This window comes from Leopardus geoffroyi, chromosome A1, assembly GCF_018350155.1.
Source record: "Leopardus geoffroyi isolate Oge1 chromosome A1, O.geoffroyi_Oge1_pat1.0, whole genome shotgun sequence".
In the NCBI taxonomy this organism is placed as follows: domain Eukaryota; kingdom Metazoa; phylum Chordata; class Mammalia; order Carnivora; family Felidae; genus Leopardus; species Leopardus geoffroyi.
Window position 1 is genome coordinate 216702366 of NC_059326.1, and position 22850 is coordinate 216725215.

General features: G+C 36.6%; 1 pseudogene; it reads right to left on the bottom strand.

The window, feature by feature from the left end:
• The window catches only part of LOC123583104, a 68383-nt pseudogene extending 46651 nt beyond the window's left edge, over window positions 1-21732 (bottom strand).
• Window positions 21733-22850: the final 1118 nt, after the last annotated feature.

Genomic DNA, 22850 nt, shown 5'->3' on the forward strand with positions numbered 1-22850 from the left:
TTTCCTTAAATTTGGGAAGATTTGGTCACAGCGTGAAGTCTCACAAATCATTTCTAATTAAATATGTTAAGAATACCACTCATTGTTATTTATATGGATTTTTTTTTACTTTAATATAATTTTCACTTGTCTACATTTCTCTCAACATAGGTGCAAGAGTGCAAAAAAAAGGGCTATGCTCATATGAAAATGTCATGCTAGAAGAGTTCTGGGTGGAGTATTTATTTCTGGGTGAAGTGGAGTAATTGAGTTTTTAAAAAAATGAAAAATGTGTCCTCTTTTACTCTTCATCTCCCATCCCCCTAAAAGAAGTATATGCAATGGTTATCAAAAATGTAGAAGTATATATGTACATAAAAATATATATTTATTATAATGTTTATTTCATAGTAGATATTTCTCCAAATAAGAGATCTTTGACTTTTAGCTCAGTTTTAGACCGACAGCGATGGAACATTTACAGCTGCAGGGACTGGAGACTCAGGTCTAAGCGTGCGGGAGTAGAGGTGCTACTGGGGGTGGGGGCGATGGGTTTGCTGAACACCCCAGCTCCTGGGACAATGCGTGCACCAGGATTCTCTTCTGAATATCCAAAAGGATTAAAAAGCAGAGTCTCCAGGAGATATTTATACAGCTGTGTTCATGGCAACGTTATTCACCATATCAAAAGAGTGGAAACAACCCAAGTGTCCATCCAAAGATGAATTCATAAAAAAAAAATATGATATATACACACACTGGAATATTCAACCTTCAAAAGGAGAGTCTGACGCATGTTACCACATTAATGAATCTAAGGACATTAGGCCAGGTGAACTTAGCCAGGTACAAAAGGATAATTAATCAACCAGTTGTCTGACTCCACTTATATGAGGTACTTAAAAGAGTCAAGTTCACAGAGACAGAAAGTAGTATGATGGTTGCCATTGGCTGAAAACAAAGAAGAATGAGGACTTGATATCTAACAGGCACAGAGTTTCAATTTTGTAAGACGAAAAAGGGTCTGGAGATGGGTTGCCCACAATGTGAATGAGCTTAACACATTGAAGTGTACACTTAAAAATAGTTAAGATGGTAAATTTTGTGTGCATTTTACATAATTAAAAATCTTAAAAAAACATTAAAAAGGAAAATAGCATGTAAATATGGCAAAAAGATTTTCCCTTGTGAACTTTTTTTTTGTTTTGTTCACACGTGTTTTTTTTTTTTTTTTTTTATTTAAGAGAAATTTTATAAAAACTAGTCAGTGACATGAAGAGGTCAAGCGGAATCGTATGTTATCATCACCTAGTTTATCTATTTGTGCTTTGGCGGGTATTTGGAAACACAGAAATGTTATAGTAGATTTTGATGTTCACCTCAGGGCTCTGATTTTAGACTTAAGGTTTTACACCAACAGATGACAGGTCTGTTAATGTAAGAAAGCTACTGATAGTTTGATGAGTGGCATCTTCTCCACTAGGAGGATTAACGATTTTTTTTCTTGGTATTTAAATAAAAAGTGTCTGTGTTATTATTTCATTATTAAGTATAATCTTCCTAACAATGGCAAACAGGTAAACTTTTCATGTAGATTCTTACGAGGTGAAGATATGTAATAGGGTGACTTTTATGCTGTCAGATTTTTTTAAAGAAATATGGAGTCATTAACTGATTAGAATATTATTTGCTGGGAGGGGGTGAAGACCTAAAACTCTAAAACTTAAGCCAGACAAGATGTGATTGAGTTACAGTCGGGAAGTCTAGAACAGGTGGATTTTTTTGGTTCTTATCTATTACAAAATCTTTTCAGCACAAGAGTATACAGTAGTTACATTTTTATATCAGTACACACATTTACAGTAACAAGTTTCACCTATTACATTTTTATTACCTGTATATATTATCTCCCTGATTATTCTTTCTGCATTTGTGCATGAGACTGAGATATTTTTATACCTGTGACAGAGAAAAATGTGTCGCTTTATCTTCTTCTCTTCATCCAAATGAAAAATTAAATTAACGAGGAGCAGTGTGCTTATTTAAAGGGCACAGGTTTCCATATTCATAAAGAAATTCCTTTACCTGTTCACTCAGTTTGTGGAGCAGTTCACCACCTAGTAAATTATTTGGTTGTGCTATCTTGTCAGTCTTGCTGGTTGGTATTAATAAGGTAACTAACTTTTCAAAATCATTCAAAAAGTTGAAATTTGAGTGAAAGTTAAATATTCTTGGCAGATAATATGAGGGTGATGAAAGACTCTTCACTCTGACAGTGGCATTCTTTCCGAATTTAAATCACTTTGACCTCTTTTTCAGTATTTCAAATTGTAAAACTCCATAACTCCCCCCCACTACCCCCCGCCCTGTCTGGCCAGGAACTCTATCAGCAAAATGCTTTGCCGTCTTCAACTGTCAAGTAATTTATGATCTAATATTAGAGCAAGAGATATTTAAAAATAAATGCATATCTTTTCCTAGCAAGTGCACAAGACATCTTCTCATCTGACAAATTTAAAATTGATATTTATCAACATGAGGGAAATGTGGCAGGATACCAGAGTTTAAATTCACTCTATTCTGTGAACCTATAGGATAATGAGCTGTCATGCATGTCAAAAGCAATCACTGCCTGGATTTCTATAGTCTTTGAACTTGGGGAAAGGTCCTTTTCACTCTTTTCCTTTAACATTTTCACTCACCATCAATTTTTTTTGAGGTTCTAGATCCAAGTTTTAACAACACATAGGATAGAAAAAAACCTCAGAATATTTTAAGTAGTTTACAAGTACTTAAGCATAAGTGCATAAATGCATTTCCCTGTGACTGCCCCAGTCTTAACATTTTCCACTTCATTAATATACAAGACGTTACCATGCTGCCTTTAGATACAGTACATATTGCAATTTGTATTGCATGAATGAAAACCCAGGCAAATGTCACCCCTAAAGTTATTTAATTTTTATTTAAATTAATTTTAATTTAATAACAATCAGTGGAACCGCATGTTATTTTCTAAGCAAGTAGAGTGTGTAAGAAATGCAACTTGAGAGGGATATTTTAATTATAGAATTTTTTAAGTATTGAAATGTTATTTCATATAGAAATCTTTTGTTCTTGTATTATGCCAGAAACATGAGAGGAGAGCTATAAAATAGCATTTGCCCAAACGGACCCACTATTCTGTATATTTTCTAATGAGCTTAATAAATATCAAAGAAAAAGTTGTACCAGTCCATTAAGTTTAGGAATGATGAAATAACCTTATTTACACGTAGTTTTTATTTTATGTCACTTTAATTTTTTTTTTAACGTTTATTTATTTTTGAGACAGAGAGAGACAGAGCATGAATGGGGGAGGGTCAGAGAGAGGGAGACACAGAATCTGAAACAGGCTCCAGGCTCTGAGCTGTCAGCACAGGGCCCGACGCGGGGCTCGAACTCACGGACCGCGAGATCATGACCTGAGCTGAAGTCGGCTGCCCAACCGACTGAGCCACCCAGGCGCCCCTATATTATGTCACTTTAACATGCATCTAGGAACTATTTTGGAAGTGCAGGTATGTATAAAGAATGATGTAACATGCCCACCATTGAAATTTAAATAATAAAATAATAAAAGTAGTTTTGAAATTTCCTGTGTAATGCTCTCTGATCTTTCCTTAATTTTTGTCTTCAACCTACCCCATTTGAGGCAAATGCTGTCCAGAACGTGTATTTGTCATCTACCTAGATTTCTATACATCCTTGCTACATTTGTTTGTAAATAACCATACAGTATTATTCTGCAATTTTACAAGTTATTGGTGCCTATTGTTTCTATCATTTGTGGCATTTTGATTTCTATCCAGGAATATGGTTTATCCCATGTCATAAATGTACTAGAATATATTCAAAACAGTTATGCTGATTAACATTTAAGTTGTTACCATACACATGGTATATATGTATATATAAATATATACATACAAAGAGCACTGGTGAGACTATTTCTGTGACCCCTTTGTCGTTGGGCACAGATGTGAGTTTCTCTAAGGTGTATACTTGGGAATACGATTGTAATTTTGTAGCATAAGTGCATTTTTAAATACACCAGATATTGCCAAATCTCAGTCCAAAATCTGAAAAAATTTGCAACTAAAACATGGTGTGTGTCCCTTTTTCTACATATTTGACAATACTTGATGTTATCAAACTTCGCTGGTTTTCAATGGAAGATTTTCTTATCCCTAGGGTATTTGGCAAAGTCTGGTGGGTTTTTTTGTTTGTTTGTCTGTTTGTTTCCTTAGTGTGGTCCCTAGAAGTTTTATTGGTGTGTGACTGTGTGTGTGTGTGAGAGAGAGAGAGAGAGACGCACAGAGAGAGAGAGAGAGAGACAGAGAGACAGAGAAAATTTGCAACATATAAAATTTACCATCTAATAATTTATAAGTGTGTAATTCTGTGGTATTAAGAATATTCACGTTGTGGTACAACCATCATCACCATCCATCTCCAAAATTGTTCGTCTTCTTAAATTGAAACTCTATACCCATTAAACACTAACCCCCCCACCAGTCTCCTCCCTAACCCCTGGCAACCACTATTCTACTTTCTATCTCCATGAATTTGAGGATCTAAAGTACCTCTTATAAGTAGAATCACACTGTAATTGTCCTTTTGTTCCTGGTTTATCTTGCTTAACATAACGTCCTCAGGTTTTTTCATGTGGTGACATCCTTCAGGATCTCCTTCTTTCTTAAACCCAATAATACTGTATTCTGTGAATCTACCGCATTTTGTTTATCCATTTATCTGTCCATGGACGTGTGTTATTTCCAAATTTGACTGTTGTGAATAATGTTTTTACTAATGGGTGTACAGATACGGGTTCAAGTTCCTACTTCCCATTATTTTGGTATATATTCTAAAGTGGAATTGCTAGATGGCGTAGTAATTCTATGTTTAATTTTCAGGAACTGCCATACTGTTCGTCAAACTGTCTTCACCGGGGTGCCTGGGTGGCTCAGTCAGTTAAGTGTCCAAGTCTTGATTTCAGGTCAGTTCATGATCTCATGGTTTGTGAGATCAAGCTCCAAATCCAGCTCTGATGGCAGGGAGCCTGCTTGGTATTCTCTGTCTCCTTCTCTCTCTCTCTGCCCCTTCCCCACCCTCTGTCTTTTTCTCTCTCTCAAAAATAAACACTTTTTTTAAAGTGTCTTCACCATTTCACATCTCATCATAAGTGCACAACTATTCTAATTTCGCTACATTTTCACTAACATTTATTATGTTCTCTTCTCCTTCCCCCACCTCCTCCTCCTTCCCTCCTCCTCCATGCTCTTTTCTCCTTCTTCTCCTTCTTTTTCTTCTTTAGTAATGGCCATCATTATCTGAAGATTTTGATTATCCAACCAGAAGGGTGCTACTGACATCCAGTAAGTGGGTTCTGGGATACTTACAACCATCCTATAATACGAGTTGCGGGTCAGGCCCTACATCAAAGAATACCCAGCCTAAGATGTCAGTATCGCCAAAGTTGAGAAGCCATCAGTATACTTAACTATTTTTTAACAAACCCATGACTATAGTCATCTCTTTGTATATATGAAGATATGTATATTATCTGATATTCTTTTAAAATAATTGACAATTTCATATAAACTTTTACTGGGGAATTTGAGTTGCATAGATAGACTAAATTTATCAAGTTTTAATTTAATCACAAATAAATACCTGCATTAATTTATATATCCTTTTATGTTTAATGCTAATTAATATCTTTATCTTTTTCTTCAGCCATGTCACAATTTTGAGAAACTTGAATTTTTCTTTTGTCCTTTCCTATGTTTTATAGCATTATTATTGGCATTTAATTTATATATATATATACATATATATCATTTAATTCATATATATATTCATTTAATTCATATATACATATATGTATATAGCCATACTCTTTTCTGTAGATAATTATAAAGGTTTATCAACACTTTATCAATGCTTTTTCATTCTTGCTTCTTATTTCCCACTGATATACTTAGATATCATTTTCCTCTGAATTAAATTATATCTTTAAATTTCTTACATGGATTAATAAAAAAACAGCTTGCAAGGCACTAAAGAGAACATTCAAATTTCATATAATTGAATGATAGTCGTGTGACAGCAACTTTTCACACACAATAGAAACCAAAATGCAATGGAATAATCCATTTAAAGTCTTGAAGAAAATAACTCAAGTTGGAATTCTGTACCTCGGTAGTCTGTCAATTATAGTGAAGATAGATAAATACGTTTCAGATATAATGAGGGTTTACTACTAATAATCCTTCCCTCTAGATATCCAACATGAAAGAAAAAGAAACTGGAAGGAAGGAATGTGGGTATAAGAAGCAATAGTGAAAAAGAATCCAATAATTCAGTTTTTTTTTTTTTTTTTTCCTTCTAATTCCCCTGCTGGTGATTCAACGTGTTTTGCAATATAACAACAAATACTTTCTGGGGCTCCTGGGTGGCTCACTCAGTTGAGCGTCCGACTTCAGCCCAAGTCATTATCTCACAGCTCGAGAGTTCCAGCCTCCCGTTGGGCTCTTTGCTGACAGCTCAGAGCCTACAGCCTGCTTTGGATTCTGTCTCCTTCTCTCTCTGCCCCTACCCCACGCATATTCTGTCTCTGTCTCTCTCAAAAATAAATAAACATTAAAAAAGTTTTTTTTTAAAAAAACAACAAATACTTTTCTTTAATCCTGGAAAATTCTCAGCCATTACATCACCGTTCTATTTTCCTGGTACTAAATTAACAACTTAAGTCCTTTAACCTCTCTTATTTTTTTTCTTTTTCTAAATGTGCATACTTCTTAGGACCCTATCATTTCCCATTACTAATTTCCTTGTCTTGTTTTGAAAATTTTTCACTATTATATGTTTATTTTCTGTTTTATTATTTTCAGATTTATTTTATTTCTTTCCTTTTGTTTTCTGTGGGTTTACTTGTGTTTTAATTTTTTTTAATTTATAACCTCCTAAATGGATATATATTCTTTTTTTAATTAAGACTTTATTTTGTTAGAGCAGTTTTAGGTTTATAGCAATATTGAGTGGAAGGTGCAGAGATGTCCCACATACCCTCTGTCCTCATACATGCATAGCCTCCCCCATTATCAACATCCTCCACCAGAGTGCAAAATTTGTTTCAACTGATGAACCTACACTGATACATCATCATCACCCAAAGTCCATAGTTGACATTATGGTTCACTCTTGGTGTATGTTCTATGAGTTTAGATAAATGTATAATTCTATGTATCCATTATTATGGTAAAGTAAAAAGTATTTTCACTCCTAAAAATTCTCCATGCACAACCTATTCATCCCTCTTCACCCCCACAGTCCCTAGAAGCCATTGATCTTTTGTACTGTCTCTGTATTCTTTCTTCACCAGAATGTCATATAGTTGGAATCATACAGCATGTACCCTTTCCAGATTGGCTTCTTTAACTTAGTAATTTGCATTTACGATTCCTTTATGTCTTTTCATGGTGGGGTAGCTCATTTATTTTCAGTACTGAATAAGACTCCATTGTCTGGAGGCAACACAGTTTATCCATTTGCTTACTGAAGGTCATCTTGGTTGCTTACAAATTTTGACAATTATGAATAGAGCTGCAGTAAATATATTTGTGCAAGTTTTTGTGTGAACATGAATATATGTATATATATGTGTATATATATATAAACATAAACATATATATGTATACGTGTATATATACCAAATTGTCTTCTAAAGGGGCTGTACCAAGTTGTATCCCCAACAGAAATGAATGAGAATTCTTATTGCCCTACCTCCTTGTCAGCCTTTGTTGTCATTAGTGTACTTGATTTTGGCCATTCTAATAGATGTGTAGTGGAATTTTATTGTTATTTTCATATGAATTTCTCTGATTACATATAATGAGCATCTTTTCATATGCTTCTTTGTCATCTGAATATATTGTTTTGTTGTGGTGTCTAATAAGGTCTTTGATTCATCCGTTATTGAGTTGTTTTCTTATTATTGAGTTTAAGAGTTATTTGCGTATTTTAGGTAACTATTGATTATCAAATTTGCATTTTGCAAACATTTTCTTTCAGTCTGGCTTATTTCTCATTTTCTTGACATTGTCTTTCAAAGAGTAGGTTTTTAAAGTTTAATGAAATCCAACCTTATTCATTATTTCTGTCATGGATCATGCCTTTGGTGTTATCTCTAAAAAGTCATCTAGATATAACATTTATATTTTAACTAGATCATTTACATTTTCTCCTGTATTCTAAGAGTTTTATGGTTTTGTGTTTTACATGTAGATCTGTGATCCATCTTGAGTTATATTTGTGAGGTTTTTTGTCTTATTTTCTAACACTTTGAACAATGTTTAAGAATTTCTCTTGTTCCTCTTTTAGATTTACTAATTCTTAATTCTATTTTCAGCTTTGTAATATCAATTTAGCCCATCCCTTAAGTTTTCTATTTTTCCACCAGTGTAATTTCATTGTCGATACTGTTTAATTTCTAGTAATTCTCCTTCGTCATTTTTATAATCCACCTATATTTATATTGAAGTTATTTTTAAAGATTCTTATCTTATCTTATATAACTTGGAATACTGTATAAAGACCTTCAGATTGTATTATAATTATAACACCTTAAGTGATTTTTCCTTTTATTTGGATCTATGTACTATCTCTAATTATCTTATAATTGTTTTGTCTGCTTATCTTCAGCAAAAGTTGTCTTCTCAGTTGGATCACAATGATCTTGGTTTAGGCATTCGCCGCTTCTAAAACTAGAAGTTCTCATTAGGCTTTTCTTACCTTTTTGTTGTTGTTGTTTTACAACCATTTTATTCTATAGTGCGGTTCTGGCTCTTAAACGCACGCACTGCAAGGATGGCTTCATGACTTTCACATGGCATTTCTGTCTGCACATCTCAGATCTGTGTTTTCTACCACAAATCTGGGTTGACGGTGAGAATGTTTTGAATTCCCATCCTTGAATGCCTGACAAACATAGGACATATACCCTTGATGTTGTTCTCACATTCTTGACCTGATGTTCAGGTTCAGGGCTCCTGGTGGTTTCTGTGCCTCCTCATTTCAGTCAGTGGATGGTTCAATGTTCCCCTTTTGGGAGGAAGGATGTTGTCAATTCTTTCTGGCTTTTGACATCAGCTACAAGTGTAATTACTTTATAGAATGTTTTGTAGTAGATATACATTCACTGTCTTTGTGTTGAGACTACGATGCACTCTACAAGCCCCCTTCTCATTTATTTTTTTGCTTATTTATTTACATAGGCAGAGTCAGCCTATGTAATAGCCTGACCGAAGTTTATGTATTTAATAGCTGATGGATTTAAAATTCTGATCTACGTTTCTTGGCTCCTTGTTGAGTAATTTTGACGTTCTATCCAAGAATACACTATGTACTTTGTTTAACTCATCTTCATTCTTTTAAAGAAAAAGAAAAGAACACAGGGGCTCCGTCGGTTAAGTGTCTGACTCTTGATTTTGGCTCAGGTCATGATCTCATGGTTTGTGAGTTCGAGCCCCACATCAGGCTCCGTGCTGACAGTGCAGGGACTGCTTGGGATTCTCTCTCTTCATCTGTCTCTGCCCCTCCCCCATTTACTCTCTCTGTCTCTCTCTCAAAAGTAAATAAAAAAAAAACTTTAAAAAAACAGAAAAAAAAGAAAAGAGCATAATATAGCTAGTGTTTCATGGGACTTTAGATTGAATTCACATACATAATATTTTTTTCAACAAATGGTACATATATGCTTTGTACAAATGCTTGTCAGACATCATTTATCTTGACATTTTAACCCCTTGATTAGTTCTGAGACGGAGAGATCATTTACTATATACTCTCTGCAATGGACTGAATGTTTATGTCACCCCAAATTTATATGTTAAAGCCCTAGTCCCAATGTGATGATAGCTAAAGGTGGGAGGCTCTGGGAGGTAATTAGGATACAAGGACAGAACTTTCGTGAATGAGATAAATGCCGTTATAGAAGCCTGAGGATTCGCCAGTTCTCTTGGCACCACGTGAAAATGGTCAGCAAACTGAAACCCAGAGGAGGGTTTTCACCGGAACCTGACCAAGTTGCCACCAGTTGTCCCTGATTGCAGACTTTTAGCGTTCAGAACCGCGAGGAATAGACTTGTGCTTGAGAAGCCACCCAGCTTATGGCGTTTTGTTACAGCTGCTTGAGTTGACTAAGATATTTTCATTCATGGTAAATGAGTAACTGTTTTTTTTTTAATTCAAAGAATACTGGAGGAACAAATATAAAGTGAAAATTTTCCCTTTTTCCAAATCAACTTGAAAAAATGGTACTAATTACCATGTATATGATACTTTGAAAGTCAATACAGTAGATATTTAGACAACAAATAAAAGAACGTATGTGGTTTCAGCAATCCAGTAAGGAAATAACAATAACAACACTTTTGTTTTATACAGAAACCAACCACACAAATTTGTGTAGAGTTGAGAAATGTGTGCTGTATTCTCCAAAGGAAATATTACATCACATTTTGTCATTTCATTGAATGTGTTTCCACAAAGGTGAAAATTGTTGTTATGAAACCTCAGTGCATCACGCTGTTGAGTTTGTAAGATTTTACCCGGGGCCTTCAAGCCAGTAATAATACGGTTTCAAGACAGATTGTCTTAACACAACCAGCTAAATGAAAGCCAAACAGGGATACAGGAAATTGGTTGTTGTGTCTTTTAGACACATAAAAAGAAAGGAGATGCTAAACAGTAAAGAAAATAGTAATTTAAAAGAGAATAATGGAACTGAACATTGGAAGGTATTATATTGCAACTTGAATCAAATAATTTTGAAACATCTTCATCAAGGTCTTTTTCTTAGTCAATTATGCAATTAACATTTGCTTGCTTTCTCCTATACCTGCTTCTAGTGTATGCACATGTAGCTTATTGTGTGTATTTATGAGGGTATTTGGAATGCGTAGTGTGTGTGTGACATAAAGATGTACTAGTAAACATACCCCTACACAATCAGTGTGTCCTCAGAGCCAAGACTTATTACCCTTCAATGAATATATATTGAACTTTAAATTTTTTTTAAATGTTTATTTATTTTTGACACAGAGAGAGACAGAGCATGAGAGGGGGAGGGGCAGAGAGAGAGGGAGACACAGAATCCGAAGCAGGCTCCAGGCTCTGAACTGTCAGCACAGAGCCTGACGTGGGGATCAAACTCATAGACCGCGAGATCATGACCTGAGCGGAAGTCGGACGCTCAACCGACTGAGTCACCCAGGCGCCCCACGAACATTAATAAATAAGTGAATACATATGGGTGAGAGGTTGGAAATGACCATGTATCCAAGAACCATAATTTATTTACAAAAAGAAATTATTTTGCTTATAATTTTCAACTTGGGCAGGGCCGCTGGGGACAACTCCCCACGGAGTAGCATCAGCTGGGGTAGAATAGAGCATGGCCGGATGCAGGACTCATATAAAGGCTCAGACATGTAATGCCTGGCAGTGGATCCTGCCTATTGTTGGGAACTCAACTAGAGTTCAGGGTTGAAAAACCTACACATGACTTCTCTAAGTACCTGCCCAGAAACTGTATTGTCTATGATGACGATGTTTAAAAATATACAAGTAAAGTGCATACCACATATTTATAATATATTTATAATGCAAATGAGCCAAAATGTTAAGAATTATTTGTTTTTATTCTTTAAATGAGCCTTTAGAAGAATTTTTAAAGATATTGTTATGTAGCAATATATTACCTAAATCAAGAGTGGTTTTAAATTTTATCATTAAAGGCACTATACATTAAAGGCACTTTAATAGAACATACACAATATGACAATTATAAACATGCATTTAAAAGAATCATAAAAAGTTAGCATTGTAAAAGTGGTTACTCCAACTTGTTGAAATAATATGACTTTTTTTTAATTTTAGAGAGACCACAGTTGGGGGGGGGGAGAGGGGCAGAGGGAGAAAGAGAGAAAGTGAGAGAGAATCCTAGGCAGTCTCCATGCTCAGTGAGAAGCACGATGCCAAGCTCAATTTCACAACCCCAGGATCATGACCTGAGCTGAAATCAAGTGTAAGACATTCAACTGAGTGAGACCCCAGACACCCCGTAATATGACTTTTGACTCAAGACCTCTAATGGTTAAAGCTGTATAAAATGCATTAGCTTAAGCAAAATTCATTTACATTAAATATAAGAATTAGGGTATTTGACTACTTTTTCCCTTAAAAATGTCTATGAACACTTAAAACTTTATTTTCTTTATTAAGTTCTTGATAAGAGCAGGATCATAAAGTAGTATTGTAGGCATCTGCAGATAAAGGATGGTCCCCCCCCCAAAATTTGCTTCAATTATTGAAACTGATGATGCCACACATACACATCAAGAGGGTATGAAAGGTTTATTACTGAGGCGCCTGGCTGGCTCAGTCAGTAAAGTGTGTGACTTGATCTTTAGGTCATGAGTTCAAGCCCATATTGGGTATGGAGCCCACATAAAAAAATAAATTAAAAATAGGTTATTACTTAAATAAGTGGTCTTTCTGGGGAGCACAGGATAGCTCCCAAGTAGGCCCGAAAATGGGTTGAGAGTAAAGAAAGATTAGCTTGGGATTTTTCTGAAAGTTAGGGAGTGGGACAGGAGTGAGTATTCCCCTATGCAGGGGCGAAAGGAAGGAACGAATACCTGGGATTTCTTATCAGCTTGCTCATATGCGGAGCAGGAAGAGAAGAGGAAATTGTGAAGCTTAAAAACCATCAGCAGTCAAATATATATATAAAAAAAAATTGAGTCAGACTCTTTCATACAGGTAGACACTTGATATTTTTATATATCATATGTATACTTTTCTAGATGACATAAAGTGGAGAGAGCCCTCAAAAATCCTTGACTTCAGAATACAAGTGAAAATCATCTTGTGCTGAATCACCTCATTTGTGTGAGTACCTGCGTTACTGACCAGCCTCTTCCACTTTCTAGCATCAGCACTGTAGTGCCACCCGCCTGATTTAATGCATCGTCCCATTGAATCCTCAGAAAGACCTTGGAATTTGCCCAACTTCACAGTTTAGACAAGTAGAAATTAAAAGCATTAGTAAAGCTTGTTAATTTAGAATTTGCAGACATTTCAGGTTGTGTTTATGGTAAATATTAACAATCCATAAGATAGAAATATAGGTGTTGTACTTGGAGAAAAAACAACCTTGATAGTGATACATGATAGATGATAGATAGATCATAGATAGATAGATGATAAATAGATGATAGATAATAGATAGATGATAGATAATAGATAGATGATAGATAATAGATAGATGATAGATAATATAGATGATAGATAGATAATAGATAGATGATAGATAGAAAATAGATGATAGATAGATGATAGATAGATAGATAGATAGATAGATAGATGAAAGAACTATAGGGGTACCTGGGTGGCTCAGTCGGTTGGGTGTCTGACTTCAGCTCAGGTCATGATCTCGCGGTCCGTGATTTCGAGCCCCGCGTGGGGCTCTGTGCTGACAGCTCAGAGCCTGAAGCCTGTTTCGGATTCTGTGTCTCCCTCTCTCTGACCCTCCCCCGTTCATGCTCTTTCTGTTTCAAAAATAAACGTTAAAAAAACTTAAAAAAAAGAAAGAACTATAGTTAAAATAATAAACGTGATTTCAAAAGCTAAAAAAAAGTCACAAGACTTTTCACTTTGCTTTATTCAACAGTGGTGCTTCGTTTGGTCACATGGTATTTTAATTTAAGCGGTTTTTTTTGGTTTTGTTTATCAACAGCTATTGTCATTATCCTATCTAAAACATAACCTTTGACAGAAATAGGAGACAGACTGCAAGAAATCATGATTTATAGAATGCTTAAGATGAAAAAAAAAAAAACAGCCAGAATACACTTTCATTTTAACTATATTCAAATGATCCCTTTTGGAGATTTAGAATAAACTATATATGTGTGTGTGTGTGTGTGTGTGTGTGTGTGTATACACACACACACATATATATAGTTTATATATATATAATATATATATTATATATATATATACACACACACATACATATACATATATATGTATATACACATACATATATATGTATCTATACACTTATGTATATCTATAGATACATATATATGTATATACACATATATATCCATATATATATGTATATATATTTTTTTTGAATAAACACATGACCCATGGTTATAAATAAGTATAAAATTATATATAAATTATTTTTTGTAACTTTTATTAAAAAGAACTACTGGCTATCTATCAAAGATATAATATCAGAAAAGAAAAAATGTAGGGAATAAAACATATTTTATTACTTGGTTTATCCTAATTAGGACATATACTGTATAAACCGCTTTCGTTCATGCAATTGTTTTTTTTTTTTTTTTGGATTATATTTATTTATTTATTTATTTATTTATTTTATTATATGAAATTTATTGTCAAATTGGTTTCCATACAACACCCAGTGCTCATCCCAAAAGGTGCCCTCCTCAATACCCATCACCCACCCTCTCCTCCCTCCCACCCCCCATCAACCCTCAGTTTGTTCTCAGTTTTTAACAGTCTCTTATGCTTTGGCTCTCTCCCACTCTAACCTCTTTTATTTTTTTTTTTTCTTTTTTCCTCCCCCTCCCCCATGGGTTCCTGTTAAGTTTCTCAGGATCCACATAAGAGTGAAACCATATGGTATCTGTCTTTCTCTGTATGGCTTATTTCACTTAGCATCACACTCTCCAGTTCCATCCACGTTGCTACAAAAGGCCATATTTCATTCTTTCTCATTGCCACGTAGTATTCCATTGTGTATATAAACCACAATTTCTTTATCCATTCATCAGTTGATGGACATTTAGGCTCTTTCCATAATTTGGCTATTGTTGAGAGTGCTGCTATGAACATTGGGGTACAAGTGCCCCTATGCATCAGTACTCCTGTATCCCTTGGATAAATTCCTAGCAGTGCTATTGCTGGGTCATAGGGTAAGTCTATTTTTAATTTTCTGAGGAACCTCCACACTGCTTTCCAGAGCGGCTGCACCAATTTGCATTCCCACCAACACTGCAAGAGGGTTCCGGTTTCTCCACATCCTCGCCAGCATCTATAGTCTCCTGATTTGTTCATTTTGGCCACTCTGACTGGCGTGAGGTGATACCTGAGTGTGGTTTTGATTTGTATTTCCCTGATAAGGAGCGACGCTGAACATCTTTTCATGTGCCTGTTGGCCATCCGGATGTCTTCTTTAGAGAAGTGTCTATTCATGTTTTCTGCCCATTTCTTCACTGGGTTATTTGTTTTTCGGGTGTGGAGTTTGGTGAGCTCTTTATAGATTCTGGATACTAGCCCTTTGTCCGATATGTCATTTGCAAATATCTTTTCCCATTCCGTTGGTTGCCTTTTAGTCTTGTTGATTGTTTCCTTTGCTGTGCAGAAGCTTTTTATCTTCATAAGGTCCCAGTAATTCACTTTTGCTTTTAATTCCCTTACCTTTGGGGATGTGTCGAGTAAGAGATTGCTACGGCTGAGGTCAGAGAGGTCTTTTCCTGCTTTGTCCTCTAAGGTTTTGATGGTTTCCTGTCTCACATTCAGGTCCTTTATCCATTTGGAGTTTATTTTTGTGAATGGTGTGAGAAAGTGGTCTAGTTTCAACCTTCTGCATGTTGCTGTCCAGTTCTCCCAGCACCATTTGTTAAAGAGGCTGTCTTTTTTCCATTGGATGTTCTTTCCTGCTTTGTCAAAGATGAGTTGACCATACGTTTGTGGGTCTAGTTCTGGGGTTTCTATTCTATTCCATTGGTCTATGTGTCTGTTTTTGTGCCAATACCATGCTGTCTTGATAATGACAGCTTTGTAGTAGAGGTTAAAGTCTGGGATTGTGATGCCTCCTGCTTTGGTCTTCTTCTTCAAAATTCCTTTGGCTATTCGGGGCCTTTTGTGGTTCCATATGAATTTTAGGATTGCTTGTTCTAGTTTCGAGAAGAATGCTGGTGCAATTTTGATTGGGATTGCATTGAATGTGTAGATAGCTTTGGGTACTATTGACATTTTGACAATATTTATTTTTCCAATCCATGAGCAGGGAATGTCTTTCCATTTCTTTAAATCTTCTTCAATTTCCTTCGTAAGCTTTCTATAGTTTTCAGCATAGATCCTTTACATCTTTGGTTAGATTTATTCCTAGGTATTTTATGCTTCTTGGTGCAATTGTGAATGGGATCAGTTTCTTTATTTGTCTTTCTGTTGCTTCATTGTTAGTGTATAAGAATGCAACTGATTTCTGTACATTGATTTTGTATCCTGCGACTTTGCTGAATTCATGTATCAATTCTAGCAGACTTTTGGTGGAGTCTATCGGATTTTCCATGTATAATATCATGTCATCTGCAAAAAGCGAAAGCTTGACTTCATCTTTGCCAATTTTGATGCCTTTGATTTCCTTTTGTTGTCTGATTGCTGATGCTAGAACTTCCAGCACTGTGGTAAACAACAGCGATGAGAGTGGGCATCCCTGTCGTGTTCCTGATCTCAGGGAAAAAGCTCTCAGTTTTTCCCCGTTGAGGATGATGTTAGCTGTGGGCTTTTCATAAATGGCTTTTATGATCTTTAAGTATGTTCCTTCTATCCCGACTTTCTCAAGGGTTTTTATTAAGAAAGGGTGCTGGATTTTGTCAAAGGCCTTTTCTGCATCGATTGACAGGATCATATGGTTCTTCCCTTTTTTTTTGTTAATGTGATGTATCACGTTGATTGATTTGCGAATGTTGAACCAGCCCTGCATCCCAGGAATGAATCCCACTTGATCATGGTGAATAATTCTTTTTATATGCCGTTGAATTCGATTTGCTAGTATCTTATTGAGAATTTTTGCATCCATATTCATCAGGGATATTGGCCGGTAGTTCTCTTTTTTTACTGGGTCTCTGTCTGGTTTAGGAATCAAAGTCATACTGGCTTCATAGAATGAGTCTGGAAGTTTTCCTTCCCTTTCTATTTCTTGGAATAGCTTGAGAAGGATAGGTATTATCTCTGCTTTAAACGTCTGGTAGAACTCCCCTGGGAAGCCGTCTGGTCCTGGACTCTTATTTGTTGGGAGATTTTTGATAACCGATTCAATTTCTTCGCTGGTTATGGGTCTGTTCAAGCTTTCTATTTCCTCCTAATTGAGTTTTGGAAGAGTGTGGGTGTTCAGGAATTTGTCCATTTCTTCCAGGTTGTCCAATTTGTTGGCATATAATTTTTCATAGTATTCCCTGATAATTGTTTGTATCTCTGAGGGATTGGTTGTAATCATTCCATTTTCATTCATGATTTTATCTATTTGGGTCATCTCCCTTTTCTTTTTGAGAAGCCTGGCTAGAGGTTTGTCAATTTTGTTTATTTTTTCAAAAAACCAACTCTTGGTTTCGTTGATCTGCTCTACAGTTTTTTTAGACTCTGTATTGTTTATTTCTGCTCTGATCTTTATTATTTCTCTTCTTCTGCTGGGTTTAGGCTGCCTTTGCTGTTCTGCTTCTATTTCCTTTAGGTGTGCTGTTAGATTTTGTATTTGGGATTTTTCTTGTTTCTTGAGATAGGCCTGGATTGCAATGTATTTTCCTCTCAGGACTGCCTTCACTGTGTCCCAAAGCGTTTGGATTGTTGTGTTTTCATTTTCGTTTGTTTCCATATATTTTTTAATTTCTTCTCTAATTGCCTGGTTGACCCACTCATTCGTTAGTAGGGTGTTCTTTAACCTCCATGCTTTTGGAGGTTTTCCAGACTTTTTTCTGTGGTTGATTTCAAGCTTCATAGCATTGTGGTCTGAAAGTATGCATGGTATAATTTCAATTCTGGTAAACTTATGAAGGGCTGTTTTGTGACCCAGTATGTGATCTATCTTGGAGAATGTTCCATGTGCACTCGAGAAGAAAGTCTATTCTGTTGCTTTGGGATGCAGAGTTCTAAATATATCTGTCAAGTCCATCTGATCCAATGTCTCATTCAGGGCCCTTGTTTCTTTATTGATCGTGTGTCTAGATGATCTATCCATTTCTGTAAGTGGGGTGTTAAAGTCCCCTGCAATTACCACATTCTTATCAATAAGGTTGCTTATGTTTATGAGTAGTTGTTTTATATATTTGGGGGCTCCGGTATTCGGCACATAGACATTTATAATTGTTAGCTCTTCCTGATGGATAGACCCTGTAACTATTATATAATGTCCTTCTTCATCCCTTGTTACAGCCTTTAATTTAAAGTCTAGTTTGTCTGATATAAGTATGGCTACTCCAGCTTTCTTTTGGCTTCCAGTAGCATGATAAATAGTTCTCCATCCCCTCACTCTCAATCTAAAGGTGTCCTCAGGTCTAAAATGAGTCTCTTGTAGACAGCAAATAGATGGGTCTTGTTTTTATATCCATTCTGATACCCTATGTCTTTTGGTTGGCGCATTTAATCCATTTACATTCAGTGTTATTATAGAAAGATACGGGTTTAGAGTCATTGTGATGTCTGTATGTTTTATGCTTGTAGTGATGTCTCTGGTACTTTGTCTCACAGGGTCCCCCTTAGAATCTCTTGTAGGGCTGGTTTAGTGGTGACAAATTCCTTCAGTTTTTGTTCGTTTGGGAAGACCTTTATCTCTCCTTCTATTCTAAATGACAGACTTGCTGGATAAAGGATACTCGGCTGCATATTTTTTCTGTCTAGCACACTGAAAATCTCGTGCCAATTCTTTCTGGCCTGCCAAGTTTCAAAAGAAAGATCAGTCACGAGTCTTATAGGTCTCCCTTTATATGTGAGGGCACGTTTACCCCTAGCTGCTTTCAGAATTTTCTCTTTATCCTTGTATTTTGCCAGTTTCACTATGATATGTCGTGCAGAAGATCGATTCAAGTTCCGTCTGAAGGGAGTTCTCTGTGCCTCTTGGATTTCAATGCCTATTTCCTTCCCCAGTTCAGGGAAGTTCTCAGCTATTATTTCTTCAAGTACCCCTTCAGCACCTTTCCCTCTCTCTTCCTCCTCTGGGATACCAATTATGCGTATATTATTTCTTTTTAGTGTATCACTTAGTTCTCTAATTTTCCCCTCATACTCCTGGATTTTTTTATCTCTCTTTCTCTCAGCTTCCTCTTTTTCCATAACTTTATCTTCTAGTTCACCTATTCTCTCCTCTGCCTCTTCAATCCGAGCTGTGGTGGTTTCCATTTTGTTTTGCATTTCATTTAAAGCGTTTTTCAGCTCCTCGTGACTGTTCCTTAGTCCCTTGATCTCTGTAGCAAGGGATTCTCTGCTGTCCTGTATACTGTTTTCAAGCCCAGCGATTAATTTTATGACTATTATTCTAAATTCACTTTCTGTTATATTATTTAAATCCTTTTTGATCAGCTCATTAGCTGTTGTTATTTCCTGGAGATTCTTCTGAGGGGAATTCTTCCGCTTGGTCATTTTGGATAGTCCCTGGAGTGGTGAGGACCTGCAGGGCACTTCCCCTGTGCTGTGGTGTATAACTGGAGTTGGTGGGCGGGGCCGCCGTCCGGCCTGATGTCTGCCCCCAGCCCACCGCTGGGGCCACAGTCAAAGTGGTGTGTGCCTTCTCTTCCCCTCTCCTAGGGGCGGGGTTCACTGCGGGGTGGCGTGGCCCGTCTGGGCTACTTGCACACTGCCAGGCTTGTGATGCTGGGGATCTGGGGTATTAGCTGGGGTGGGTAGGCAAGGTGCACAGGGGCAGGAGGGGCAGGCTTAGCTCGCTTCTCCTTAGGTGATCCACTTCAGGAGGGGCCCTGTGGCAGCGGGAGGGAGTCAGATCCGCTGCCGGAGGTTTGGCTCCGCAGAAGCACAGAGTTGGGTGTTTGCGCGGAGTGAGCAAGTTCCCTGGAAGGAACTGGTTCTCTTTGGGATTTTGGCTGAGGGATGGGCGGGGGAGATGGCTCTGGCGAGCGCCTTTGTTCCCCACCAAAGTGAGCTCTGTCGTCCGGGGGCTCAGCAGCTCTCCCTCCCTTTGTCCTCCAGCCTTCCCGCTTTCTGAGCAGAGCTGTTAACTTATGACCTCCCAGACGCTAAGTCGCGCTTGCTGTCGGAACACAGTCCGTCAGGCCCCTCCGCTTTTGCAAGCCAGACTCCGGGGCTCTGCTTGGCCAGCGAGCCGCCCCTCCGCCCCGGCTCCCTCCCGCCTGTTCGTGGAGCATGCACCGCCTTGCCGCCCTTTCTACCCTCTTCCGTGGGCCTCTTGTCTGCGCTTGGCTCTGGCGACTCCGTTCTGCTAATCCTCTGGTGGTTTTCTGGGTTATTTAGGCAGGTGTAGGTGGAATCTAATTGATCAGCAGGACGCGCGGTGAGCCCAGCGTCCTCCTCGCCGCCATCTTCCCTCCGTCCCAAAATGACTTTTAAATACAGTTTTTTTCAAGACAATACTCTTAAAGCACTGAACAATTGAAATATTTTTTTTTATTTTGTAAGCTTTTTAAATGATGAACACTTTGAGCAAACTTTAATCGTCATACTTTAGTTACAAATTTAGTTAGTTCATTCAGCTCTTAAAATATCTGTCACTTATTCCAAATTTTCCCACCTCTAAAAGACCAGGAAAGAAAAAATTAAAATATTATCCAACTGTTGTCATAAAAGACAGAACAAGAACTTTCTTAACTTGTATTTGAGTCTACATGTACCTAGGGTCAACACCTGACAATCATATTACAGAAAAAGAAAATTATGGGATAGTATTACTTATGAAGCTTAGACACAAAAATTCTTGCTATGGTAGTATTAAAATAAATTCAAATGTATGTTCTAAAAAATAATACATACTAGAACAATTAGGGCTTATCCAAGGAATGCAAAGTTAGTTCAACATTCAAAATTAACCAGTATCATTTTCCATCATGATGATATAAATGATAATATATAATTACTTCCGAAGATGCACGAAATACATTTGGCAAGACTCTAACACCCATTCATGAGAATATTTTTTTTTCTCTAAGATTTAAAATGAATTTTCACAATCTGATGAAAGGCCTTTAAGAAAAACTTACCGTTTCCAATTAAATTATTGTTTAAATATAACTTCGGTAAGTCTATTGCTTTCTTTAATTTATTTCCTTTAAGATATGGTATCCAATAATTTAATATATGTAAATTTTTGGAATTGTATCAGGCATAAGACATATTATATGTGCTGTATCTTTGTTTGCTTTTAGTATTTACCTTGAGGCACGTCCTTTTTCATCCTGAGGCATTCCATGTTGCCTTCTTATGTAGTGAAATAAGGTACCTTTTTCAGTCTCCGCTCTCTTAGTCACTTTCCCAGTGATAGAAGTGTGAAAATAAGCACCCACAAGGGTATTCTGTGTTCTTTATTCAAGCCATCATCATGCTTAGATTTTATCATTGTGATCAAGGTAATATTGTGTATTACTTTTCTACTGTTCAAATCTCTTCCCTGCTTTTAGTGTCTGTAAAGCAGTCGTCTGAGTAGGTAAAGCCCACCCAGGAAAAGTCCATTATGATTTAATTAAAATCGACAGACTAGAGGCTTTAATTACAACTGTAAAAGTTACCTTTACCTTTGCCATAGAACGATTCTATCATGGGGGTTACATCCATCATATCATAGATTCCACCTACATTCAAAGTTATTATGAAAGGCATATCCACACCAGGGGGTGAGGTCCCATCTTGAGGGCTGTGTACCATTCTGACTACTACCTGTGAGAAAGTCTGTTTTTACTGTGACCTATATTTCAGGTTATTTTTTATTCTACTCCAAGTCTTAGGGACCTAGTGGCCAACAGGACCACATATAGGACCTAGTGGCCAATAAACTTCAAAGATTATGGCTAGAGATACAGATTTATGTTGTTAAAATAAAGTTTCCTTTTTTTTCATCTGAAGAGGTGACTGGCAGAGAATAATACATAATAAGAAATATGGTTAATAATGTTATTATTAATAAAGCTACAATAATAAGTTATTGTACCTTATTTAGGCTACCAAATTTATTTGTTACGTTATTTCTCACTTTTACAACTGACTTCAGCCTCTAAATCTCCAACCCCAATGACAGGCGCTCATCAGTTTGCTGTACTTCTAGTATCATAGAATATATTAGTGCTTTTCCATCTTCCTTACCCTGTCTGGGATATCAGCCCACACAGCAGTATGATACAATGTTTTTCTGTTGAAATTCGAGATGGCCGTATGACATTCTTTATCTAATGGAATAAGAGTAGAAATGACATGTTATTTACATGCTGAGCGGCTAAAAAATAGTGGATTGCCACATTCTCTTTTCCTTCTTTAAAAAATTATAAAAGTATGTGTTGAGATAGAGCCCTATTTGCTATTGCAAAATGGACATGTAGGATCAGTGAATAAATTTTTGTGGTGAACCACTTGTATTTTTTTTTCTGGTTGATTGTTATATTGGCACAATGTAGCTCTTCTCCACTGTCCTAGTTGTGGGGCAATTTTGCACATCGCTTTTATTTGTGTTAATCATTTTGTTTTGGTTGTGTTTCGGTATATGTATCAGATACATGAAAAATACTTTGGTTAGCTTCCTTTTTTACGAAGTCAGTGGCAGCAAAAGAAGAAAAGAATTTTAAATGTCCATGGCCCTTAGTTTTGTATAATTGTCTATTTTGTTCAAATCCTCATGTCATATGGTCAGTCCCCTTCGTAAAGCAGTTCTCTGGAACTTTATCTTATTTTAAATCCTGTTCCTCCTTTCTAATGTGTTTTAATGTATGGCTTGTCTGTGTGTGTGTGTGTGTGTGTGTGTGTGTGTGTGTGTTTGAGAGAGAGGAGAGAGA